Genomic DNA, 7,553 nt, shown 5'->3' with positions numbered 1-7,553 from the left:
AAAAAAAAAAAAAAAAAAAAAAAAAAAAAAAAAAAAAATATATATATATATATATATATATATATATATATATATATTATAAAGATCATTCTGGGGAAAACTGGGAAAATTTTTCTTGAATTCTGTATTAAATGATATTGCAACAATGTTAAATGTATTGAATGCAGTAATTGTGGCTATGAGGAGGATGTCCTTGTTATTAGGAGACACAGGCTCAAGTGTTTAACAGTGAAGTATCATAATGTCTGTAATCTAATTGGAATGGAACAGCAAAAAATAAGTATGTAGAATGAAAGTGATAAAGCAAATGTGGCGAAATGTTAGCAACTGGTGAATCTAAGTGACCATATATGGGTGTTCATTACATTGTAACTTTGACATTTTTCAAAATAAGAAGCAAGGTGGTAGGCGAAAATTGCTTTATTATAGAAGAAACAGATCTAATAAAACAATGTTATTATACAATTACAACATCACCATTTTAAAATCTCTAATGAAATAATGGATCTAGGCAGTGATCACCAATCACTACTAAAACTATTAGGTGAAAAGTCGATGAGAAAATATAAATTTGGAAGATGAGGCTGAGAGAATTTGAATCCACTAAGCAATGTAAATATCACTAAAAGTGGGGTAAACAGGCTTTATGTGCATTTGCTGTGATACAATATGAAGTGTACAGAGCCACCTATAAAACATTCTTGCCAAAAAAGAAAAAGAAAGGATCCGAATTCAACCAAGACTCTAGCTCTGACTTACAGTTTTGAGGAGATAGAGGAGCATAATAAATGATACAATCAGCCAAGTCCAGAATATAAGAAATTCTACAGGACAAAATAACCTGATTTTTTCAACAAATAAAGGAATAATACAAAGTGAAGAAATTGTTATAGATTATAGAGAATAGAAATAACAACTAAATCCACTATATAGAACTTGTTTGATGCAGATTTGAACAAACTGTTAAAGATATTTTGAAATTATATGTGAATGGGCATCAGATGATATTAACAAATTACTGCTAACTTGGATAGGTGAAAGAATGATATGAGGGTAATGTTAATTTTTTAAATCCTTATATTTTAGATATTCAGACAGATATATTTAAGAGTCAAATTTAAAAGAAGAACGGAAGGAGCAAGGAAGGGAGGGAGGGAAGTAGGGAGCCATGTTATAAAGACACAGGGATTTCTCACAGAGATCAAGGGCATATTTACACCTGAGCATCAGGAAGAAATTGGGATCCAGGAATTTGAAAGCCAGGGAACTCAATCGTTTCCTCTCATCTACTTCATTGTTTTTCAGTAGACCATTCTTCTGAGTTCCCATGTTACAAGTACAGCCACCCAGTCTTACGGACTCAGCTTTAATCATCTGTTAACTTCTGGCCAATCTTACGAAGTCAGCTTGAATCACACGTTAACTTCTGGCCCAATCATTGATGGCCAGAAAAGAGGGTACATATTGCAAATATGGCCACCATGCCCAGTGCCCAGAAAGGAAAGAATGGTAGTAACCAGGGCAGAAGTACTAAAAAGTTATCTACTCATCTTGTGCACTGTTATAATCTGGATGTGCTTACCCACCATTCTAGGCCATCCTTTTTCATTTGCCAGCTATGTATTAAGTACCTATGATGGACATGGTAATGAGTTAGTTGCCACAGAAACACAAAGAAGAGTCAGACATGTCCCATCAACTTAGGAAAACAGGACACTTAGAAATTAAACTAGAACTTTAAAAAACTAATAAGTTAACAATATTAAATAAGATATACATATAGAAATTAAATTAGAAATAATAAAAATTGTATTAATATATTTATATAATATATTGTATTACTATTGATCTATAGAGTTAATGAAATAATATATTAATTATATTAGTAAAATTAATTATATTAGTAAAGTTAATTAGTAAAATTAGTAAAATTATATTAGTAAAATTAATTATATTAGTAAAGTTAATTAGTAAAATTAGTAAAATTATATTAGTAAAATTAATAAAATATATTAATTATACTAGTAAAATTAATTTTACTAAATTATATTAGTAAAATTATATTAGTGAAATAATATATTAATTATATTAGTAAAATCAGTAAATTAATTAATTAATTAGTAAAATTTAAAAAAATCCCAGGTGTGTGACTGCATTCCAAGACATTCATCAGAAGTGACCACAGTATAAAACTAACACAGGTCAGTTTGCAGAGGCTGTAATCAGAGGATCACAGCATATCTTAGAAGTCATCTGCATAATTTTCCTTTCAACTGCAGAATCTCTTCTGCAATACTGGTGGCAGACACTGGGTCTGCCAGCCTCTGCTCTAATGCATTCAGAATGCTTTGTGAGGCAGAGAGCCCTTTGCATTGTTGCACAATGTTAATTATTAGATTGTTCTTCCTTATAATAAAACAAAATAAGCCTCCTTATAATTTCTCATCATTGATTCTACCTCTGCACAAACTTTACACGTACCAGCTTAGTCAATATTTGAAGGTTTATGAGGGCTTCCCCAACTCTCCTACCCCAAAGAGTTGACTATATTCCACCCCAAATCTTCCCAAGTTCTTCAATGGCTATTTATAAGACCTATTTTGATTCTTCCTGAACCTCATTCCCCTCATCTGAATATTTTATCTATATCCTTCTTAAATTAGGGAGCTAGACCTCTATACTATATAGAGTTTAACCTAGGCAGACTATAGGGTAAATCCAATGAGATATTCCCATGGTGGTGCATAAGAAAGTAGGATGGCTTTTGGAGATGGAGGATCTGAGGCTTCCAGAAAATAAGGTTTTTTTTAAGAAAATCAGACTTCTGCCCAAATGATAGCTAATCCTATGCTCGCTCATGAAATGTTCATAGACAACCTGCATTCAAATTAATTGAGATTATGTGTTTAAAACGAAGAATGAGGGCTCCTACCCTAGACTATGAAATCGGAATTTCTGGATGTGGAATCTGGGAATCTACATTTTTACTAATCTCTCCTGATATTTCTTACATACACAGAATTTCAGAACCATCAATATGGTGGTTAGGAATACAGGATTTTCCAACGTCTAGCTGTGTGACTTTGGGCAATTTACTTGACTTCTTTGAACTTCAGTTTCCTCATCTATAAAATGAGGATAATAACTCCTTAGAGGCTGATTTATTAAAATAATAATGTATGTGTTGCAGACACTGCTGCTTTTCTACCTGATTGCCATTTTCCAGCCCATCCTCCTCTTCTTTGGCCATGGAGCCCAGTTGTGTTTGAGTAGGGTGTGCTCCATGTGTTCAAGGAAGGTGAGCCAGAGGTGATTGTGATTGGTCTAAGATGATATTGGCAGTTTCATTCCCCTTGTCATTGACTGGTTTAGTTTTCTGTAACTGATTTGATCCCAGACAATGAGATGTGAGGGAAATCTGTAGAGACCTTCTGGGGTAGGTCTATTTATATTCTCCCAACCAATAGGAAGAGACATGTGGAGGTGTAGTTTTCTAGATGTTGAGATTTGTGTGTGGCACCTGGAATCATTTCAGCCATTGTGCAACCACAAGAGGACATGTTGCCCACGTGCCAAGAATGGCAGTGTAGGAGGATGGAACCTCCAGGATGTCATTTTGCTGCTCAGTCAGCCAACCCTGGAATCAGTCATTCCTCACCAATGGTTATGAGATAGGAAACCCCTACTGCTTAAGCCCGTTTTAGTTAGGTACTCTTACAGCCGCAAGCATTCTGATGGACATGGCAAGTAATGCCGTTAGCATAGTGCCTAACGCATAATATTTACACACTAAAAGGCATCTATCATTATCATCATCATCATCATTATTATTAACAGAAATGCTGGATTTCTTATCTATTAAATGTAGAGCAGGGATTATAGTGCCAATCCTATTACAAGACATATATACTCAAAAATATTTACTGAAAGTTTGCATTAATTCTCCTTGGTTTCCATTCTTTGTTTCAGCTATTGAAATAATGGTGGTTCTATTATATGATGTATATCAGCTCTCCTTCCTAGCCTTGAGTTTGTCACAAATTTGACAAATTTTTCAGCCTTTAAAATTTTCACTTAAATTTGGCCTCCCTTGAAAGATGGTTATGATTTGAATAGGAGAGACAGGCTTCCATGTTGGTGGTAGGAGTACACTATGACTGAGAATTATTCAGGGAACAAGCCTAGTTTCATGATTTGTCATGGGTGGTCCCAAGTTAAGCACTGTAAAGGCATTTGGAGGGCAGCTTGTGGAGTGTAAGGATTTGGGAATTTGTCCCATAAATCCCTACAGGTTTTTGTCTGGTGAGGCATCTGGGACAGTTAGCTGAAGTTAGGTGCCCTTTCAAGGTCATTCAACGGTGGTGTGAACAAAGAGGGATTAGAATTCACAGTCACAGTGCCTGGAATTCCTGTGCGTGACTGGACTCTGCTACATGATGTTACTTGGGGTCAACAGCAATTACTGTGGCAACAGTATCTCTGGAGAACAAGGGGAGGGACAATGGTGGAATCAGACTCATTGACTCATAGAATGGTACCACTGGAAGAAATCTCAGGAACTGTCTGGTCCAACACTCTCATTTTATAGAGGAGGAAGTTGACATCCTTAGAGGTCGAGTGATGTTTCCAAGGTTACATGGCCAACAAGTGGCAGAGCAGAGATGAGGACTTTGGTCTTATGATGCTTGGCTTCCTGCTTTTTCCCTGTATGATTTCTGCTGAACTTATTTAAAAACACTCTAGAGTTTCATGACATGAGGACTACAAGCACGTGGCAACATTGTAAACAGACTGCATTCTCTTATTAGAGCCATTGCTTAATTTTAATTTATTTTACTGTCTAGTTTTATCAGAACTTCCTGTATTTCTTTTGAATTCCTAGCAGATGTGCTAGGCAAGTACTTACTTTCATGACTGGTTTATCAAGCCATATTTGTGAAGTATGTCCATAATGTAGAGGTGACTCTTTTGTGGCTCTAGAATCTAGTGTTGTTACTTTATATTCAAATAACAGGTATGAAAATTGGGGAACTATTCCTTATGACTGAACTATCATTATGGAGCACCAATTATGTGTTAAGAATTGATTTTTTTTAAGAAATGGCCTTTGATTTATTAATTAACTTATTTATTTTTGGCTGCGTTGGGTCTTCATTGATGAGTGTGGGCTTTCTCTAGTTGCGGTGAGCAGGGGCTAGCTACTCTTTGTTGCTGTGCCCGGGCTTTTCATTATTGTGGTTTCTCTTGTTGAGGAGCACGGGCTCTAGGCACACGGGCTTCAGTAGTTGTGGCATGTGGACTCAGTAGTTGTGGCTCGTAGGCTCTAGAGTGCAGGCTCAGTAGTTGTGGCGCATGGGTTTAGTTGCTCCACGGCATGTGGGATCTTCCTGGACCAGGGATTGAACCTTGTCCCCTGCATTGGCAGGTGGATTCTTAACCACTGCACCACCAGGGAAGTCCAAGAATTGATCTTGAAACCAACAAGAACCTACTTATAGAACAGGGAATTCTACTCAATGCTCTGTGGTGACCTAAATGGGAAGGAAATCCAAAAAAGAAGGGATATATGTATATGTACAGCTGATTGACTTTGCTGTAGAGCAGAAACTAACACAACATTGTAAAGCAAATATACTCCAATAAAAATTCATAAAAAAAGAGAATTGATCTTGATACAGCACACATGATGATATGTCATTTTTATCCCTATAAAAATAGTGGAGGAAGTTTGTGCTACCATGGCAGTTTTACAGATGAGAGAAGTGGGGATCAAGATCACACAGCTAAAAACAGTACAGGTGGAATTGGAAGCATGATCCATTTGAATCCAGAACCCTTGATGGATTTGGAAAACAGAGGGAATGGTCATTCTGTCAGAGAAGTAATTTGGGGTCTAAGGCACAGACCACAAGGGACAGTATCTGGAGTAGAGTCATCTGGGGATTTCCCTGGCAGTCCAGTGGTTAGGACTTCACACTTCCACTGCCGGGGGCCAGGGTTTGATCCCTGATCAGGGAACTAAGTTCTCACAAGTCGACAGTGCAGGGGAGAAAAAAAAAAAGAAAACAACCTCTGGAGTAGAGTCATCTGGGTCAACTGCAGAGGCAACGAGAGCACTGAATTCCAGGAAAAGCAATCACCAGAAATCAAGAGGTTTGCCTGTTTCACAATATCGGCCCTGCTTCTGAATATCTACCAAAAATATGTTTGGTTTGGAAGGCAACCTGGCACCATCCCCCAGCCAGTTGGAGATGCCAACTAGGGGTTGAGGTTTTTCAGACTGACATTTCATTAGCAAAGGAATTGTGCTCTTGATTCTGCATCCTGAGGGAGAAGGAGCCTCATTTGGCTTTGGCAGATGCAGCAGAGGGTGGGGGTTTAGAGCATGGGCTATGGATTTAGCCTTGGCCTATCTAGTGCCAGGTCACCAGTTACCAGGTGTGTAACCTTGGACCAGTGACCTTCATCTCTGAATTCTCACCTCTAAAATGGGATAATAATAGCACTTACCTCATAGTCTTGTGCAATTTTAGTGAGATGATGCGTGTAAAACACTGGGCACAGAGCCAGGCATTCAGTAAATAAATGTTCACAGTTACCATCGTCATCTGAGTTGTTATTCTGGTGGCTCCACCTGGGGAATCAGGAGAGTGGGGCTCTACTTTTCCACTTCTTGTACAGATCTACATTCCTGCTTTCTTCAGGAGGTCACAAAGGTTTTCTGGACTTTAATGTCATGATAGAAAGTCAACGAGTGTGTGTGCTTCCTGATGCATCACTGTGCCACATCAGAAATAAGGCAGAGAGGGACTTCCCTGGTGGGCCAGTGGGTAAGACTCCATGCTCCCAATGCAGGGGGCCCGGGTTCAAACCCTGGTCAGGGAACTAGACCCCGCACACCTCAAGTAAGAGATTCCTGTATGCCGCAACTAAGAAGTCTACATGCCACAACTAGGAGTCCGCATGCCGCAACTAAGAGTCTGAATGCTGCAACTAAGAAGCCCATGTGCTGCAACAAAGATCCTATGTGCCGCAACTAAGACCCAGTGCAGCCTAAATAAATAAATAAATAGAAATAAGGCAGAGAGGAAGAGAGAATGCCTGGTTGCCATCCTGGGCTGTGTGTTATAGTCACTCATGATGCTTTCATAAAAGTAGATTGTCTCTGAGCCAGACTTGAAGCCAAGCTCTCACGTTTCTAAAACTGATAACAAAAGTTCATTATCTTGTTTGTGCTTATTCTAATTCATGAAAGTGACTGAACGATGACACGGAGATGCTGACACCATTGAAAAATGAATTTATTACTTACATTTCCTGAAAGGAGTGGCCATGCCATGTCACACAGGTCCACATAGAGAGCACCAGGTTTGGTCAGGAGGCAGAAAGGAGACAGAGGAAAGCCTAGGCCAGAGCCTTTATTGGGGTTTCTGCAGAAAAGACACAGGAAGGCAGAGTAAACAGCTAAAATGGGCTAGTTTGACTAATTCTGACGGGCTTTGGGTTATAGGGGTGATCTCCAGTTGCCTGGTACCTAGCCCTAGGATGATTTA

This window comes from Lipotes vexillifer, unplaced genomic scaffold (genome assembly GCF_000442215.2).
Source record: "Lipotes vexillifer unplaced genomic scaffold, Lipotes_vexillifer_v1.1 scaffold180, whole genome shotgun sequence".
Classification (NCBI taxonomy): domain Eukaryota; kingdom Metazoa; phylum Chordata; class Mammalia; order Artiodactyla; family Lipotidae; genus Lipotes; species Lipotes vexillifer.
Note: the sequence above shows the minus strand (reverse complement) of the source record.